The sequence below is a fragment of the Mastigoproctus giganteus genome, chromosome 3 (genome assembly GCF_048544385.1).
Source record: "Mastigoproctus giganteus isolate SK-2022 chromosome 3, ASM4854438v1, whole genome shotgun sequence".
In the NCBI taxonomy this organism is placed as follows: domain Eukaryota; kingdom Metazoa; phylum Arthropoda; class Arachnida; order Uropygi; family Thelyphonidae; genus Mastigoproctus; species Mastigoproctus giganteus.
The window spans coordinates 236,339,569-236,360,756 of NC_143577.1; the positions used below are offsets into that span (position 1 = coordinate 236,339,569).

A 21,188-nucleotide genomic window follows, 5' to 3' on the forward strand; every position below is an offset into this window, starting at 1 on the left:
TAATATCTTAGTTGCCACGTTCTCCTTCCTTCCTTCCTTCCGCCCAACGTTACTACTGTCACTAGATCTTTGAATACTGTGCAAAATATCGGAATCACTCAGATATTCACCTACTGTGACCATGTAAACATAGACGGAGAAATTTACTGAAACGCGTGAATCACTCACTTCTCCGAAAAACATGACTTTTTATCCTGAAAAAGGCCTCAGAGGTTGGGAAAATTCATGTCAACGAAATAAGCAACTCGTACACCAACCATTAAGTTCAATTATTGCTGTAAACAAATGTTGATATATATGATATATCAACATTTGTATATATGATAAAATGCCTGGATTGTGAGGAATGTTATGTAGGTGAAACAAGGCGGCGGTTCAAGGATCGTCTGGTGCTCTCCCGAAAACACTGCTGCTTTGCCCCCAAATGGGGGCAAAGTAGCAGTGTTTTCAGAAAATGTTTGTAAGTAGTGTTCATTGTTTAAGAGAGGGTGTAGTAACTCGCAGATGGAGAACTGTCTGGGTTCCCACGAACACCACTGCTGTAATGTTTTCAGCAAAGCAGCAGTGTTTTCGGAAATGTTTGTAAGTAGAGTTCATTGTTTAAGAGAGGGTGTAGTAACTCGCAGATGGAGAACTGTCTGGGTACCCACGAACACCACTGCTGTAATGTTTTCAGTGACATTAAAGAGAATTGTTGTGTAACTAAAAGATTTTACCCAAAGGGCTGCCATTTCTTATGGGTTTGTTTAGCTTGGGTTATCATCTATCAGAAACTGAACTATGAAGTGTCAAGAAGATGAGTTCCAAAATGTTAGATATGCAGGAAAATGTGCATATTCAGCGATCTTTGTAAAACATTCAGTATTTTGCTTCAGCTGATCACTTCCTACACTGAATTGTTGCAAGAGATGAGTCCTTAGTAGACTTCTTCTTTCCCAAATTAAAGCAAGTATGCATGGTGTGGAAACATCTCAGGTCCACATTGAACAAAAAAATTCAAACGAACATCTTCTGGAGTAGGAAATTACTCTTAATATATTTTGCAGGATGTTGCATTAGTAATGTCCAAACATGTTGTGCACTGGTAATGTCCAAACATGTTGTCTGACTCTAAGAGGAGAAAACACAATCTTGCATGACATTACACAACCATCTATTCTATAATTGATAACAGATTTGTTGGAACAGACTGGATGGAAAATACTTTACAGCATTCTTCCACATCAATTGATGCTGAAATCAGAAGGTGCTTCTTTTTGTACTTTTTAAGTTCCTCCTGTTTCTCCACCTTAACACCTTCACTGCCGGAATGCAAGCTTGTGTCGAAACAAACCACAAGTGTTATGTCTTAACACAACATTGCATCAATTCACTTGCAGTGAGTAAATGAGTGCTGTAAAAGGAAAGGCACATCAAATGAACAACTGCTTGATATTGGCATGCTAATTGAACCATGAGCTATTTGAGTTACAGCTGGGATTTTGATTAGCATCAATTGCACTGTCTAGAGAGCACTATTAAAGCTGTATGCGTGGTTCATAGTTTCGTACATTTTTTGCTTATGTGTAAATTATTTCATCTAGTTTAGTATTTTCCACAAGAAGAAAAAGTAAAATTTTTTGAAGGTTATGCTTGCTGAATTTTAATTTTTTGGTTTTCAAGTCATGTAGATTCTGAATCTCATTCAGGATCTGCATCACTTGAATAGAATCCACAGCCTGAGACATCAGCTTCAACATACTGAATGGACAGTACGTTGAAGCTGATGACACTGAATCAGCTTTTTATGTCATCTAATACTGAAATAGAATTAGAATAGACACCGAGCATTATGTAATTCTATTTAAATGATGCAAATTCTTAATCTTCTTCAAATGCAAGGCACATAGAAAGGACCCTTGCAAGTATAAGTAGCACTGAACATGTTAAATGAGGTCTTGCAGGAAATATTCCGTTTAACAATAATGAGATTATATCACACTGCTGATATAATCTCATTATATATCAGCAATGTAACCTGTTGCAGAAATCACTTTAAAAGTTGGAATAATCATTTGAAGGAATGTTTGTGGTGATTGCAGTGAGAAATAGTATTTTCTTCTTTTTTTTTAACTGCACATAATTTCTTTTCTATATCTGAGTGACTCTAAAATAATTCCATTAAAATTTGCTTATATAAGCTGCTTATAATGATTATAAAGCAATTTGTGTGTATAACTTGGTAATGGTTAACCCTAGATACCTGAAATTTTGCAGATAGATTATAGGGAATATTTGCTTAACAGATTGTGGGTTTGGTTTTAAGTAATTAGGAACACTAGCATTGACCAATATTATGTTGGACTTGACTGGTAATGAATTTTAATCATGGCACAGATGTCCTTTTTGTGCCACAATCAGTAATTCAATATGGATCCCTATGGGTATCCAAGATGCACTATATTTAGTAAGAGACATGGCTAGCAGAAGTAGACAACTAGTGTTCCTGTTGTGATCTAGTACATTTGTAATGTTAGGTAGTGCTGAAGCCAGGAATGTGCTAATGTGAGCGCAGGCGACATGCCTATTCCAGGAGATAACTTGTATATAAAAATATTCCTGCAGAGTACCCATCATACCCTACACTAAAGCTGAAGCACTGGATATAATTTGTTGCCGTGCGCTGGTTGGAGAGGACAACGCTGCAGATGAGAGTGTTATGTAATAAATCTTCCTCCCTCCTGTGATATTTATAGGATGTTGCAAATCCTTTAGCAGTCATACTTTATATAATGTGTCAGTCAAAAAAAAATGGCAAAACTTCAAATATCTCTTAGAATTATGTCAGTGTGAAATTTAGTACTCTTCCAGTATGGTAATGATTTTTAATCTGCATCATAAAATATATATTTTTTAATTTATGGAATTTATGTATGGGTCATATGCCTGCTATTGTTGATTTTCTGGAAAAGATAAAGAAAGACACCATGAAAACCATGGCAAACTCCTTTACCACTGCTGGCTTGCTTCCCACTATGTCCTTGGTAAATGGGGAATGTGTGCAGTCAGTCATTCATCAACAACATTTCTTGTTATGTGCTCAGTCAACACATTTGAGGTGTATAAGGCCTTGAATGGGTTGAGCACACTGAATTCTGATGGGATCCTTCCACTTGTTCAGATTACGAACCTAAGGGGGCATAAATTCAAATTAAGAAAAGACAGATGTAGAATAGATGTGCGGAAATTTGCCTTTAGTCAGCGGGTGGTTAATTGCTGGAACAAACTTCCATCTGTCGTTGTGGAAGTTGATAGGTTGAATAAATTTAAGGAGGAACTGGACAGGCATTTGGAGGGAATGGTGAGTTTTTTTTTTTTTTTTTTTTTTTGGCTGATGCTGCATAAGCTCATACACTTGCTTTCTTGCATCACATGCCACTACTACTACTACATTCCATACTCGCAACAGCAAAATGTAAACGATGCTAAACAGAGAACATGGGCACTTGCTCAGCAGTGTAATGTCAGCTAATTTATACAAAATGAATCTAAAACTAGCCACTTTGCAAATTTAACTTCCTGCATCTTAATAAATTTGTGAAGGGCCCATGTTAGCCAGTGACAAAGTGATGTGTCAACTTTTTATCAACACCACAAGAGGATGCCTAATATTTTAATATTTGTCTACGTATTTTCTATGTGGGGGTTGTTCAGAAATCTAAACAGTACATGATTTTTTTGTTTTTTTTTTATGGAATCTGTTTTATGTGAGAAAGAAAAGCATGTTTCACTTTTGCTGTCAGATCTGGCTTTACTTCTGCACATATTATAACTTTCGCTGAAAATTTTTGCATCCTACTATGTTCAAACGTAACAGCAAACTGAAGTGCCAAATTTTTATCAACAGCATGCGAGAATGCTATGCAAATAATTCTTTGCTTATGTGAACACTAGAAGGAAAGAGATGAACAATGCTGGCCCTAGGTACAAATGGTATAACTATTGATGATTTTGTTCTGGTTGCTGACAAACTAAATAATTACTTTGTTCTACATTCACGCATGAAATTTTCAGGGATGGGAACATCAGAAGTACACAAAGTTATAAATGGGAGCTAAACGATTTTTTATAACTGAGAAGAAGGAAGATAAATTGCTACAGCCTAAAATAAACAAGACACCTGTGACTGATGGAATCCATCCAGTTATATTAAGAGAAGCTGCAAAAGAGGTAAGCAAACCTTTTGGGCATAATTATGAGTCATCATTGGATTCTTGGCAGGTTCCCCTTTTGCCGCTACTACATTTGAGGTGTGCAGATATCTCTCTTATTCATAGGTAGGATCAAAAGGTAACATGAGCAATTATAGACATGTAAGCTTGACTTCTGTTCCAGGGAAAATAATGGAGTCAGTGGTAAAAGAAGTATTGCAGGATCATCTTAACAGGATTGGAATTATATAGAAATCACAGCATGGGTCTGTTAAGGGGGAGGATCCTGTCTGACCAAGCTGATTAACTGCTATGACTCAATAATGAAGGAACAGGTTGCAAATAATAATTTTGACATTATATATTTAGATTTCATTAAAACTTTTGACACTTCCACTGTTCTAATTTGAACAGCAGTCTTCTGTATTCTACACAGAAGTGCATTGTACAAATTGGAAACCTCGTTTTAAGAAAGATGTGGATCTCTTGGAATGGATGTAGAGAAGTGCAACCAGGTTGGTCAAGAATACATAGGGTACTCTTATCACAGAAGGCTTCAGTTCTGCAAATTGCAATGCTTGGAAACTAGGCATTTGTGAGGAGACCTGTTTAAATGAATTGAGTAAAGATGATAATATTCTCTTTCTCGGACAACATACACAAAGGGACATACATTGAAAAAAGGATGGCTTTTAGGATAGATGGGTGAAAATTTTCTTTCAGCCAGAGAACAATTGATTGTTGGAACAAACTGCCGTCTTGTTTTGTGGTAGTGGGTAATTTGAAAAAATTTAAGAAAAAATTTGACATATTATTAGAGGAGATGGATAGATGGGTAGGTAGTGTTTTATTTTTTTAGCTGATATCGTATAAGCTTACTTCCTAGCACCATTTGCCGCTACTACTATTAATAACTTTTTTTATGCAAAGTATTCTCTTCAGCTGTTAAAAATTCAAAAGCATTAAGTGACCTATTTATTTCTATCAGAGTTGTTTAACATGAGAAGGGTGGTGTGGCAAAGTGAAAAGCTAGGTATCTTCTATGCCATTCAGATGATATATATGATAATGTTCAGTGAGCGATTGAAGAAAAGTCCCAAACCAGACATGGTTCATTTCAATATATGCAGTTCACATATATTGGTGGGCTGCATAAAATTAACATTATATATTGTAATAGTGAATAAGGATGTACAGATGAATGATTGAATGACGTGCACGTGACAGATGATAAATTGATTGCAACAGACTTATAACATCATAGTTTTAAATGACTCATTGAAAAATCATTCATATTAATTAGCACTTAATGAAAAACAGTTTGCCATTAGCTTACAAATAGTTTTTTGTTGACTCTTTGTTTACCTTAGTTAATTTTCTTTTAAGTGATTTGGGTGTTAGTTTGATTTTTCTTGCTCTGTTGTGTGAAGTTAGATAGTTGAGAAATAATTTTTTTTAAATAACATGACTGCTGTTACTAATATAGTGTCAGAATAAAGAATAAAATTATAAAATGCCATTTCATGTGTTTCTTGCCTCTTTTTTTCCAAAAAAACTTAGTGTGTTAAATAAATTACATGCCTGGTCTTGGATATGTTTTGACATTTCTGATAAGAGAGTTAAGGATCATTGCCAAAGGATAAACTTGGCTACAAAGCCTACTTCACTCTTGCCAGTGGTTTTAATATGCACTGTATCGTATGGAATATTTGAAGTAGTGTGATTCTGTCTGAGTTTATCCATTTTATTTTTTTTGCTCTTTTTTTCCCTTCTTCCCCCCCCATATCCTTCCTTTTTTTCTTTCTTTCTTTGTGATACAAAGAAGGGAAGTTCAAAAAGAATGTAGAATTGCAAAGAGGATATAGAAGAGAGAAGATAGAATTGCCAGGAACTCATTCTGCACTGGTTCAGAATGACTTTGAAGGTAGCACAGATTTCATCAATTGGTATCATGTCATTTTCAAATTTGAAATTTTTTGTGGACAATTGCAACTTATTGGTGTCATTAAATATAACAAAATAATAATGCAAGAGATGATTTGAAACATCAGTTATGTCAGTTTCAGTGTGTGAGGATTTACCAGATTTTATTATGAAATAGGAAATTTGCTTATCCTTAGGGAACTGACAAGTGCACAAGGAAGCTTGAAATATAACCAGTTATCCCAAGTCATTTGAAACATTTTAACAATTCCTCATAACAATGCTGATGTGTGAGAATATTCAACCAAGTGTAACAAACAAATGCACTTCAGACCTCTTTCTAGTGAAGCTCTGGTGAATGCTTCTGGTATGGGTGAGCTCAGGGTGGTGCAGTGTGTCTTCAATAAAATTGAAATAGGCAGATCTTGGTTCTTACAAACACCACATTTTTTATATGAAAACCCCAAACAAAAAAAGGTATTAGAACCCATAGTACTTAGTACCCTTGCGTGGGTTAAAGGTTGAGAAGATGAAAGAAGATACTTGTTGACATTAGACTTGAATTTTTGCAGATTGTAATTTTCAAGAAATACATGTGAAGGGAGATGGTTCCAGAAAACAGAAGTTGAAGGATTAAATGAGAAAGAAGAAAAGTTGGTTCTGCAAGTTTGAAGCGACCAATAAAAGGATACTGACTGGTTGCAGCATATTTTTGAACTAGTTTGGAAGAGGAGAGGGAGGGAATTATAGTAGCCAGAAGAACAGCACCCACGGAAGTACAGCAGGCCCCCGTTATAACGCGGTTCGCTATACGCTGATTCGCTATAACGCTGTTATTATATTATAACCCGTGTCTGACTATAACGCTGTCACAGATCACTATAACGCTCTTTTACAGATTACATTTTTGACATATTTAACGAAATCGTTTCATTTGATGGAGTCGATAGCTTGAAAATGAATAGCAAAACAGCATTAAAACGTTTCCCACGCCGACTTGAGAAATTTTCCCACGCTCAGTGAAATTTTCTCGCACGCTAATTTAATTTCAGTACAGTGGCTTGTTACGTAGTTCCTAGATCAACATTTTAAAAAATGACGAAGTATATTGCTTGTAATATTTGCGTTATATGCATTTATCCGAAGTCTAGTCATCACTCAGTACCGTATTAGACAACGTGCGAAACGGACAGTTTACTCGAACATTGTATCATAATTAATGCCACCAACGCAGTTACATTTTCGAAGAATAAAAAAAGAATGAAAAATCAACAACGTCTGAGCACAGTACGAAGACTATAAATGTAAGAAAAAGACTGAATTTGAAAATTAGACGTTTTGAAGCGAATCGATTCCGGTCAACGACAAGCGGATGTGTGCCATAATTTAGGACTTCCAACTTTAACTGTAAGAACAATTATAAAAAAATAAAGAATTAATTTTTGCAGCGGGAAAGGTAGCTGTTCCACTGCAAGCAACTAGGACTAGACCGGCTATTAGGATTGAAATGGAAAGACTTTAATTTTATTGAAGATAATGTCCAATGCAGAATTCAGTTAAGTTGAATATTGAGAGAGAGAGAGAGAGAGAGAGAGAGAGAGAGAGAGAGAGAGAGAGAGAGAGAGATCGATCTGAAGAAAACTCGCCTAAAAAAAATGTGGAACCATTTAAAACTGGTAAGGACTGGTAGAATAGATTTAGAATGCAGATCAAGGAGCCGAAACTTTCAAAAAAGAACTTGTTAAAATTATTGAAGAGGGGTATTATGTGTTATACTTCTCAACAAGTTTTTAACATAGATGAAGCAGGACTTTTGTGGAAACGAATGCCTAAAAAAAGTTTCATATTGAAAGAAGAAAAAACATGCCAAGTTTCAAAGCGGCGAAGGATCAGTTGACGTTATTGTTGGGTGGTAACGCTGCGGGCCATTTAAAATTAATACCCCTTTTAGTTTATTTGGAAGAGAGCCAAAGTTCAACTCAAAATCCACACATTTTTCATGATTAAATTCATCCATTAAATTAAATCAATTAAATTCATGATTTTAATTGGAATTTTAAGTTTACTTTTGATACGCAAGTAGTTACCACATAATTATACGTATGTAATGCAGAATATTTTATATGTGCAAATATTTGAATATTAAATAGTTTGACCGACATTTGTGCATCTTTTCATTACCGTTTATTATTGATTAGGAAATATCCTATGGCACCGACCGCAGCTCACAAATACATATGTTACCTTATGGGAAAGCGGCGCTCGCTTAGCGCGGATTCACTTAGCGCTCTGTTTTTCCGGAACGAATGATCAGCGTTAAGCGGGGGTCACCTGTATCTATAGAAAAAGCAAGCACAGAGCAGAACAAAATCTCTCCATTCTATGAACAGAATGGAGAGATTTTGGACGAGATGGGTTATTAATTAACATAACTGCTCTCTTTTGAATGGTGTCTAGAAGCCTGAGGGAGGTTATAGGGCACCACACAAGATGTGGGAACAATATTCAATGGTAGGGTGGATTTGAGATTTGTACTGTTTTGGTGGATTTGAGATTTGTTTAATTTTTCAGTGGGGCAAAGACATTTTAATTTCAATCCTTCTTAAACAGTCGTCTTATATCTTGCAAAAAAAGATTCTTCTGTTCCTATGCTTATCTTCAATGACACTTAGAGATATGTGATCTTGTCTAGAAATCTAAGTGTCATTGAAGATAAGCATAGGAACAGAAGAATCTTTTTTGCAAGATATAAGACGACTGTTTAAGAAGGATTGAAATTAAAATGTCTTTTCCCCACTGAAAAATTACATGGAGATCAGCATTTAAGGAATTGGTAATTGATATTCAAGAAGTTGATGCTGTTTGTGCAGGGCAAGGTTTCTCAAAATGAAAAGTGGAATGCAATGTGCTATCATCACCACAACTATGGATAGGATAGGATTTCCAGTCAGTGGAGGGAGGTCATTAATATACAAGAGGAAAAAGTGTAGGAGAAAGAACTGAACCTTGGGGAACACCAGCATTTGTAGAGATGTTAGAAGACAGAGAGCTGTCTGCTATCACCCATAGTGAGTGGTCAGAGAGAAAACTAGACACCCAAAAAAAAAAAGACCCAATTACAGTTGGCAGTTCATAAGATGGAAACTTATTTAGAAGACCTTTGTGCCAAACACAATCAAAAGCCTTTGAAATACCAAGAGGAACTTCTTGAGTTTCACCAAACTTTTCCATTGAATTTGTCTATAGATGGGTAACGTAAGTCAGTATGTCATCAGTAGTTCGACACTGATGGAATCCATATTGGCAGTCATTGATCAGATAGGAACAAAGAGTTCTTATAGTTTTGGAGTTGGTGGTTATAGATTTCTTCATTACTTCAGAAAGAATAGAAGTGCACTGGGATGATAATTAGATGGAAGGGGTTTTTCACCCTTTTTACGAACTGGCTAGATAGGAGCCAAATTTCCAAACAAAAACGTAATACACAGCGCAATAAGAAAGTGTGAAAGGCGACACAGAATAGGAGTAAGCTCAGGAGTGTAGGTTTTGAGAACAAGTGTAGAAATAACATCAGGACCTGGAGCTCTCTTGGCATCGATTGTTCAAAATTCTTCTGACATCCTTTTGACGGAAGACCACATGAGGCATTGAGTGGAGTGTATTGGGAATGGCAGGAGTTAGTTTACAAAGATTTTCAATACAAGTGTTAGAAGAAAAGTAGGATGTTAGAAGGTCGACATTACCTTTAGCTGAGGTGGAAATAGAATCATCAGGTTTTAAGAGGGGTGGGAGTAGAGGTGGGCAGAAGTTGCAGCCAATTTCTTTGTCAAGAGACCAAAATGCTTGACCACCCTTTGAACAAGAAGCAAGTTTTCTATTCTTAGCCTGTTAAAAGGCACCTCCGTAGCCAGGTGGGCAGGAGCAGCAGTGCGTAGCACATGCTTCTTGATTAGACCATGGTTCGAAAAAAAAATTACAGTCTATAGAAGTTCAAGTCCAATGTCAACAAATATCTTCTTTCGTCTTCTCAACCTCCAACCCAAGCACGGTACTAAGTACTATAGGTTCTAATACCTCTCGTGTTTGGGGTTACATAAAAAAAAAAAAGCCTGTTAAAAATCGAATTTGGACTGATTAATATCTGCTTTACAGTTGTTGTGAATTTTGGTGTAGGCAGAAAATGACACTATGTGGTAGATGACTTTTGTCAATCGATGCAATACCACCACTTTGCTTATTTGGAAGCTTGAATCGGTGGAACCCATGTTTAGTCTCCAGAGCTCAATTCCAGTCAGCCCTTCCCCATCTCTTCCGTCATGAAGTATGACTGATGTCTTTTGGGGTTATGATGAACACCATGGCAAGATCCAAACTTCCTTACATTTCAAGGGTACAGCTCCAAAACGGTGTTCGCAGGCCAGCAGCTGGTTAGTACACCAGACCGAATCTATTGGTAACTCTCTAGGAGGCTTCCAGATCAGCTAGTGTATCATCTTGCTACCTTTACTCTGCCAGATAGTGACTGGAGGGAGTCCGAGTAGTGTGTATGCAGGGGGCATTGTCGAAGCCACGTTATGTCAAGTATCTGTGTATATTCATGCCATGTATACTCCATATCCAGAAATATTATTACTTCATAGAGCTTGTTCACCCCCCCTCTTTCTTACTATTGAATACATCATGAATTGTCAAACTAATACAGCAAGCTTATCCACGAAAAGATCTAAACCTCCCAAACACTTCTTAGTTCATATCACAAATATGTGTTGTGTTGAACACATATTTCTGTTTAACACATTGATGAACACATTTGTGTTTAACACATTGATGAACACATTTGTGTTCAACACATTGTTGAACACAAATATGTGTTCAACAATGTTCATTTCCACTTAGTCTGCCAAACCCCATGTACTTTTCTGACAGAATCTCAGTTATCAGTTGATCCAACCACTGCTCATCTCAGTTGCCCAAATTATTTGCTGTATGATTCCTTTTGCCTCAAAGGTGGTACTTGTGCATATGTTCATTCAGATATTCCCTATCAGAGACTTGGTAATTTGGAATCTCCTCGTTTCAATCTTCTCTGGGTTAAAATCTCTCTCTGCCTCATTCTGTCAAATTCATCTGTTGTCTTTACCATTCTCCCAACTCCACTAATCACTTGGAACTCTTTGACTTCATGGGTCATGGGGTTTTGTCAATGATATATAGGAATTTGCTAGTAGGGAAAAGGAGGTGATTATCCCTCTGTATAAGGCAATGGTCAGGCCACGCCTTGAGTACTGCATACAGGTCTTGAGGCCTCATTTTAGGAAGAATGTAGATTTACCTGAGCGTGTACAGAGAAAGGCAACAACATTGGTAAGGGGAATGAAGGGATCCTCTTACCAAGAGAGGCTTAAGTTCTGCAAATTGCAGTGGCTGGAACTAGGCACCTGCACAGTGATCTGATTGAGGTGTATAAGGCCTTGAATGGGTTGAGTACGCTGAATTCTGATGGGATCCTTCCACTTGTTCAGATTACAAACCTAAGGGGACATAAATTAAGAAAGGACAGATGTAGAATAGATGTGCGGAAATTTGCCTTTAGCCAGCGGGTGGTTAATTGCTGGAACAAACTTCCATCTGTCGTTGTGGAAGTTGATAGGTTGAATAAATTCAAAGAGGAACTGGACAGGCATTTGGAGAGAATGGTGTGATTTTTTTTTTTTTTTGGCTGATGCTGCATAAGCTTATACACTTGCTTTCTTTCATCACATACCACTACTACTTCCTCTCTGTGCAACTTGACTTTCTCCGGTCCAACTTTCCTAACAGAGAGGTAATTTTCCTTGGTGATTTTAATGTTCACAACTCCAGCTGTCTTCCTTTTTCTAGTCACACCGACCCAGCTGGTCGAGATGCTGAGGCTTTTGCAATTACTAATGACCTCGCACAGATTGTTCATTTATCTACCAGAATACTGGACAATCCTAACCATACAGCCAACACACTTGATGATCTTTTTCTCACAAACAACCCTTCTAAGTACACAGTCGAAGTGAGTGGTCCTTTAGGCACCTAAGATCACAACTTGGTGATTGTCTCTTCTTCAATGGAGCCTTTATCTCATGGCTATTCCCATCCTCATGTTGTTTGGCATTACAAGAATGCAAAATGGGATAACCCGTGAGATTTCTTTTCCTTGGTTGGATTACTGTTTCAAAGCTTTGGATGTCAACGTTTGCTCAGATCGTGTCAGTGATTCTTGTAGGAACAGAATCCTTTATTCCCCATTCCACTTTAAGATCTCATCCTTTATCTAAACCTGGTTTTCCAATAAATATGCTAAGGCTGTTCAAGATGGTGTGCAGATTGTACCTCCCTGCTACAGTTATACAGGGCATTAATCAGATCCCATCTCCGATTCTGCCAGAATGAGTGCATTATGCTGTCTTGATTCAATTCAGTACAGTGCTTTGAGGATTGCACTTTGCACATTCAAAACATTGCCAGCGCACAGTCTTTACTTTGATGCTCTTGAACCTCCATTAATATTAAGAAGGAATACACTATTACTGAAGTATGCTGTCAAGATAAAAAGTTGTGCCTTGCATTCCATTCAGCCATACCTATTCAATCTGCTATTAGAAATCCTCTACAGAAATAAACCTAGCATAGTAAAACCAGCTGGTCCTTTGCCTTCTTGAACTGATGTAGGTTTGGAATGTTTCCATTCATTCCTTACAACAGGTAGCAACCTGCACTCAGCCACCATGGGTACCTCCTCCTATTCTGACCCGTGACACTTACCTCTGCCAATGGGGTAAAAATATTTTGCAAACATCAAATGTCAGACAACTTCATTCAGTTCACACTCAAAGATATATTGATTTTTTTCCCAAATTTATATAGATGGCTCTAAATCTAATTCAAAAGTTGGAGCAGCTGCAGTGTTTCTGGATACCACTATTTCAGCATCCCTTCCATCTGAATTCAGTATATTCTCAGCTGAATTATATGCAATTAAACTAGCTTTATAAAATCTTTGTTCTGACTGGTCTTTAAAATCTGTTATTTACACTGATTCCCTCAGCTCAATCATGGCATTATGTAATTCCTCAGACAAAGTTCATCTCGTTCTTGATGAAATTAGAGACTTATAACTGCAAATTGAAGAATGCCATCAATTGGTCACCTTCTGCTGGATTCCTGCACATTCTGGTATTTTGGGCAATAAACTAGTCGATAAAGCTGCAAAAAATCCAACCATCCTAGATTTAACAAATATCCCTGCTCCAGAATCAGACTATGCACCAATCATAAATGCTGCATGCCTATCAAAATGGACAGGACTATAGCGCACTCCAACTAATAATAAACTCTTTCAATTTAAACAGGATCCGAAAATTTGGCACTCCAGTGTCAGCACATCAAGACGAGAAGTAGTCCTTTTTTACGGGCAAGAATAGGTCATACCATCTGACCCACCTTCATTTATTCACAGGAAATGATCCACCACCACTACATGTCCACATTATTATTCCAATCTTACTGTTAAACATATTCTCATTGACTGCCCCTATCATAAACCAAAACAGAACTTCAACCTGAGCCTACCGGGCTAGCCAGGTAGGTAAAGTGCCTGTCTGGCAACCCAAAGGTCACGGGTTCGATTCCCGCCTCGGGCTTGGATCACAGTAAAATGCAAAAACTTTGGGAGGTGCAATATGGCCATAGAAGCTGATGCGCCAACAACTAACAAAAAAAAAAAAAAAAAACTTCAACCCTGCTATCACTGGTTAATCTTTGAAAACCATAGCTGGAGAATCTGATTGGAGACGAAGCAAATCTTCCTTAATTTTTTAATTTCCTCAAGAAAACTAGTTTTTTATCTTTTTTTTGATTACAGATTTTTCTGACTGAATAAGAATATCTGATTTCTTTATATAATAAATGAATAGGCACATTTTAGTCAAAGCAGCTTATGCACCATTAAACCCCCATAACAACAGCTTATATCCAGCCAGTTCCTGAAAAGGGTGACAAATCCCTCTCATCCAATTATTGTCCCTTTGCAATTACTTCTCTTTCTAAAGTAATGGAGAAATCAATTAACTGCCAACTCTTAAACTACCTAGAAACCTTCCATCTGATCAATGATTGCCAGTATGGATTCCATCAGTGTCGATACACTAGTGATATTCTGGCTTATGTTACCCATTTATGGATAAATTCAATAGAAAAGTTTTGTGAAACACAAGCAATTGCTCTTGACATCTCAAAGGTTTTCGATTGTGTTAGGCGTAAAGGTAGTCTAAACAAGCTTATGGTTTATCAACTGTTTTTTCTAAATGGTTATCTAGTTTTCTCTCTGACTGCTTACTGAGGGTGATGGCAGATGACTCTGTCTTCTAACTTCTCCACTAATGCTGGTGTCCCTCAAGTTCAGTTCTTTTCCCCACTCTTTTATATTAATGACCTTCCATTGACTGGAAATCCTATCCATAGTTTTGCTAATGATAGCACATTGCATTCCACTTTCCAGTTTGAGAAACCTTGCCTTGCTCAATCAGCTTCAACTTCTTGAATAACTGCTACCAATTCCTTAAATGCCGATCTCCAGGTAATTTTCCAGTGGGGCAAAGACAACTTAGTTGACTTCGATCCTTCTAAAACTCAGTCCTGTCTTATATCTTGCAAAAAGGATTCTTCTGCTCCTATGCTTATCTTTGGTGACACTCCGATTTCTAGGCAAGATGATATATCTCTTTTAGGGATTACCCTGACTTCTAATCTCTCTTAGCGCAAGCACATTACGAATATTGCTTCCTCTGCATCTAAAAAACTTGATTTTCTCTTTCACTCTCAGCGTTACTTTTCTTCCAAACAGCTGTTCACTCTGTACAAATTGCAAATCTGCCCTACCATGGAATATTGTTCCCACATCTAGGGCGGTAACCCCAAAACCTCTCTCAGGCTTCTAGATTCCATTCAGTCAGAAGAGAGCAGTTAGGTTAATTAATGACTCATCTCTAACAGTCTCTACTCTCTGGCTCATAGACAGTTTCTGCTGCTTGCCTTTTTTACAGATACGCTGTTTTTACACACTGTTTCTGCTGCATGCCTTTTTTACTTCCACGGGCACTGTTCTTCTGAATTGGCTTCTATAATTCACCTCTCTTTCAAATCAGTCTGAAAATGTGCCGTCAACATCCATTTACTGTCCAACTTTTCATCTTCTTCGATTATTCATTCAACTGCCGTTTTCTGGAACAACCTTCAGTCATACATATTTCCTGAAAATTACAGTCTACAGAAGTTCAAGTCTAATGTCAACAAATATATTATTTCATCTTCTCAACCTTCAACCCATGCACGGTACTAAGTACTATAGGTTCTAATACCTCTCGTGTTTGGGGTTTTCATAAAAAAAAAAAAAAATGAACGTGGTGATTTGGATGCAAACCAATTGCAATGTGCAACATTCATGTTTTGAACAGCTTTAGCACATTTATTGGAAAACCAAAGTTCAAATAAAGGACAAGAATTTAAAGGTGGAGTGTGGAATAAAGAATTTTAACCCTCCCTACAAGAATAATTTCACTGACTCAATCAACATTGACATCAAAAGAATTTAATACAGTAATCCAACCAAGGAAAAAAAGAATATAAATCTTGCAGATCATCCTATTTTGCATACTTGTAATGCCAAACAACACGAGGCTGAGAATAGTCACAAGAGGAAAGGCTCCATTAAAGAAGAGACCATCACTAAGTTGTGAACTCAGGTACCTAGAGGGCCAGTCACCTTGACTGTGAACTTGGATGGTTTTTGTGAGAAAAAGATCAAGAGTGTTGAGTGTGTGTGTGTGTGCGCGCGCTTGGCATTGTGGTCTTCCGATATGTAACTGAACAATTGTGTGAGGTCAGTAGTAATTGCAAAAGCCTCTGCATCTCAACTAGCTCGGTCTGTGTGGCTAGAAAACCAAAGCCAACTGAGGTTGTGAACATCAAAATCACCAAGGAAAATTAACTCGCTGTTAGGAATACTGGACTGGAGAAAGTAGTTTTGAAGAAAGGAAGTCTTAAGAGTTTCAAGTGATTTGTGGAATTGAGAGACCAGTAGAGGTAGCAGATGAATTTTGTAAGAATGGGGCAGAGATTTTAAGATTGAGAAGTGAAAATTCCAATTTGACAAATTCTTTGACAGGGAATATCAGATGGACATGTGCACAAGTACCACCTGTTAAGTGAAACGAGTCGTACAGCAAATAAGTAGGACAACTGAGATGAGCAGTGGTTGAATCAACCAATAATTGGATTCTGACAGAAAAAGTAAGTTACCTTCTCAGATTGCAAGTGAAAATGTGGACATCATTGAAATTGGGACTGAGACCACGTATATTTGTAAAATGAATGTGGAAGTGTTTGGGAAGGTAAGTTCTTTTCACAGATAGGTTTGCTGTATTAGTTTGACTATTCATATTTTCAGTAGTAAGAAACAGCAAGTAGGATGTGTTGTATGAAGTAATAAAATTTTTGGATATGGTAGGATATACGCAAAAGTTATACTCAGCTCCTTAACAGTTGCAGAATAATGTGCAGAAATTTGCCATTATCTAGCGAGTGATTGATTGTTGGAACAAACTTCCATCTGTTGTTGTGAAGGTTGATAGTTTAAATAGATTCAAGGAAGAACTGGGCAAACTTTTGGAGTGAATAGATATATTAAATGGGAAGGTGGGGTTTTTTTTTTTTTTTTTAATTAATCTGTATTGAGCTTGCTTGCATCATATGCAAATCATAATAACGTAGCCTCGACAATGCTTCCTTATGCATATGCACTTCTCACTGGTCACTATCTGGCAGAGTAGAGGCAGCTTATACACTAGCTGTTATGGATGCCTCCTAGAGAGTTACCAATAGGTTTGGTCCGGTGGACTATATAGCGACCAGTCTGCAAACATTATATCAGAGCTGTACCCTCAAAATGTGAAAAAGATTGGATCATGCCGTGGTGTTCATCTTAACCTCAAAAGACATCAGTTGTACTGCACGATTAAAGAGATGGAGAATTGCTATACAGCTATGCTCTGGGCCCTTGTGGGTAGCACAGTTGATAGGATCGCCATCCTCCCCACACTGAGTGGAAAAGACGTGAGTTTGAATCCCATTGATGACGTGAGCAATTTTTATGTGTATTTTTCACGACATGGCCGAGTTAGCCGGTCTCAGGCAAGGGTAGCATGGTTTTTTCTCCTGGAAACTCATGTTTTGTGTCCAGCAAACAGAAAATCAAACTCCGAACACACACAATTTCCAAACAATATAGACAGAGCAACATGGCCTTAGTTGCCGATGCTCCTTAAAAAAAAAAAAAAAAAAAAAACCACCCCTACGCCCTAGAGACTAAACATGAGTGTCACCAACTTCAAATCTCCATTAGGCAAAGTTGTGGTATTGCACCGTTTGATGAGAGTTTTTTTTTTTTTTTTTTTTATGAAAACCCCAAACACGAAAGGTATCAAAACCTATAGTACATAGTACCGTGCATGGGTTGAAGGAGAAGTATGGGGGGAGGGGGATGCCGGAAACTTTGCTCTAGAGACTAAACATGGGTTTCACCACTTCAAGCCTCCAATAAGCAAAGTGGTGGTATTTCACCGGTTGATGAAAGTCACCTACCACCTGAAAAAGTCATCTACCACCTAGAATTTCCTGGTAACACAGAGGGGTAGCATTCCTATATGTAGTGTGGACACCACACTTTTACCCCTGATTACATTGGTCACCTTTAGTATACTAGGTGCCGTATTTCAGGACTTGCATATGGGAGGGGTTATACCCAGGGTTAGTAATAGTTGCACCATCATGAAGGTTCAAGCAGAGGATTTGCAGAATGACTAGACTTCACTTAAATTCATTTCACTTGACTCAAGTATCGCCTATATATCAGTTCCATCAGCATTTTAGACTCTCAGGTGGCAAGCCCAGCTTGTCATACCTGAGAGAATGTCTGTGATGGCCTCAAGGACCATTGTAGCCCACACCCAATAACTAGTTTTTGTCACTTATGGTCTGCCTGTTCTTTGGTTGGTAGACATAGAGCCTCTTTTTTTTTCACACTTTGTTTTGAGATTACAAAGATCTCATTGAATCCTATGTAGATACTGAATATTCTATTGCTTTTATAATTTAGGTGTGTGACAGAGAATAGTTTATATTATACTCAAGATGCTAAGAACCTCCATTCAGTTTTACTAAACTGTCATCTAAAGTGAACATAGCAAAATGTTTAGTAAACTCCATAGCTGGGGCATGATAAATTGGTACAGAAGTAGTCTCAGGTTGGTACAAAATGCCCATATGGTTGAGGAAGGTTGGTTCTGATGCTATCTGATAGTATGGACACTAGTACTACATGGATCTGAATCCTTGACCTGATGCAAAAAATACATATTTCCTCATGAATTTGTAAAGACTTGCACTTGTATATTGTTTATTATGAATCCTGTACAGTTGCCAATACTAGCATTAGCATTAGTAGAGGCATTTGATGCAAGAAAGCAAGCTTATGCAGCATCAGCCAAAAAAAAAAAAAATCCACTTCACCCCTCTGTTCGTTCAAAATACCTGTCCAGCTGAGCCTTAAACTTATTTAGGCTGTCAACCTCCACCACAAAGGATGGAAGTCTGTTCCACCAACCAACCACCCGTTGGCTAAAGGCAAATTTCCGCACGTCTATCCTACATCTGTCTTTCCTCAATTTGAATTTATGCCCTCTCAGGTGATTTTTCTGAGCTAGAGGAAAAATCCCATCAGCATTGAGCATGCTTAAACCATTCAAGGCTTTATACACCTCTATCAGATCACCTCGCTGGTGCCTAGTCTCCAGACACTGTAATTTGCAAAACTTAAGCCTTTCTTTGTAAGAGCACCCCTTTGTTCCATTCACTAATCTTGTTGCCCTTCTCTGTACTCGTTCCAGCAGCTCTACATCCTTCTTGAAATGTGGCCTCCAGACCTGTATACAGTACTCTAGGTGTGGCCTGACCATCGCCTTATACAATGGAATAATCACCTCCTTATCCCTGCTGGAAAAATTCCTGTATATCATTGACAATACTCCATGAGCTACTCTTGCAGCCCGTCTGCACTGCTCAGAGAACTTCATATCTGCCTGCACAACCACCCCCAAGTCCCTTTCATTCTCTACCACTGTCAGTGTAGTACCACAAAGTTGATACGTTGCTCTGGGGTTGCTGTTTCCCATGAGTAGTACTTTACATTTGTCAATGTTAAACTTCATTTGCCACCTCTCAGCCCATCTGCTCAACCTTTCCAGATCCTGTTGTAGCAGCATAGTGTCAGTAGTGTCCTTGACAACCCTGCCAACCTTTGTATCGTCTGCAAACTTGGACATTAAGCCCGATATACCATCATCAATATCATTTATAAATACAGAAAACAATAATGGACCCAACACTGAGCCCTGAGGGACTCCACTAATAACATCAGTCCACGATGAGCAGTGTCCATTGATTACCACTCTCTGTCTTCTCCCCCTTAACCACCCCTTTATCCATAGCAGCAATTTGCCTCCAATGTCACACTGCTCCAATTTGTGTAGCAGTCTTCCATGTGCAACAGTATCAAAAGCCTTTCTAAGATCCAAGTATATAATATCAAAGTTATTCCCTGCATCCAGTTCTTTTGTGACTGCATCATAGTATCCAATCAAGTTGGTCAGGCAAGACTTCCCCTTAACAAAACCATGCTGTGTCTGAGCTATAACTTAAGTCTTGTCTAAATGATCCTGCAGTGCTTCTTTAACCAGTGCCTCCATTAATTTTCCTGGAACAGAAGTTAAGCTCACAGGTCTATAATTACTTGTGTCAGCCTTTGATCCTCCTTTGTGAATTGGGGTCACATTTGCACATTTCCAGTCTATGGGTACCTCCCCTGAGTCCAAGGAAGCTCTCATAATTATGGCTAAGGGTTTGCTTACTTCCTTTGCTGCCTCCTTTAATATAACTGGATAGATCCCATCCACCCCGGGTGCCTTTCTTGTGTTTATCTTCAACAGTTTCTCCTCCACTTTACTCCCAGTTATTTCAAGATTCTGTAGCTTACTGCTAGAGTTGAATACACCTCTGGCATTCCCCTCGCTGAATAACTCCTCATGTGTGAATGTCGATGCAAAATATTCATTTAGTTTGTTAGCTACCTGAGCAGGATCATCAACACTTGACCCATCAATATCAAGTGAACCAATCTGATTCATCCCCTTCCTTCTAGAGTTTACATAAGTAAAGAACTCTTTGCTGTTTTTCTTTGCATCCCTTGCCAAGGATTTCTCGTAATCTGCCTTCGCCTGCCTAACCTCCTTTGTAACTTGGTTGCATATCAACTTGTATCTATCATGTCATGTGTTAATTTGTATGTATCCCATGCATTTTTCTTCTCTGCCATATGCCTCATTAGTTCATCTGACATCCATTTTGGCCTAAAACTTGAACAATATTTCTTAGTTGGTATGTAAAGCCTAGTAGCTTCCAAGATAAGTTCTTTGAATGCTTCCCATTTTGAATTTGCTGTTGGTAACATCATCAGTTGGTCCCACTGTATAGAATTTAAATACTGTCTCAGTCCATAGTAGTCGCCTTTACGGAAGCAATAACCCTTCCCTTTACCCCTAATGGTAGTTACCTCTTTGAGTAAATCCCACTTCAGCACACTGTGATCACTGCCACCTAGTGGTTCATTTATCTGCAGATTCTTAATGCATGAAGAATTACTGCTGATAATCAAATCAAGAGTATTACTCCCTCTAGTTGCCTCCCGAACATGCTGATGTAGAAAACAATCATCCAATAAATCCACAAAAGCCCTGCTAGTGTGTGAGTAACCAGCCCCCAAATTCCAGTCAATATCTGGGAAATTAAAATCTCCCATTATAAGACACTCTGATTTACTGGCCCACTGTATTTCCCTGTACAATTCATTATTATACTCATCAGAGTCATTAGGCCTATAGCACACTCCTACTCTCAATTTTGATATCCCAATGTTTATGTCACACCAAACTG

The 21,188-nt window shown here is 38.0% G+C and overlaps 1 protein-coding gene across 3 annotated transcripts in view; it reads left to right on the plus strand.

Annotated features, from left to right (window-relative positions):
- LOC150088904 (HMG box-containing protein 1-like) overlaps positions 1-21,188 on the plus strand; it is a 118,733-nt gene that overhangs the window by 46,626 nt on the left and 50,919 nt on the right. The window lies entirely within an intron of this gene.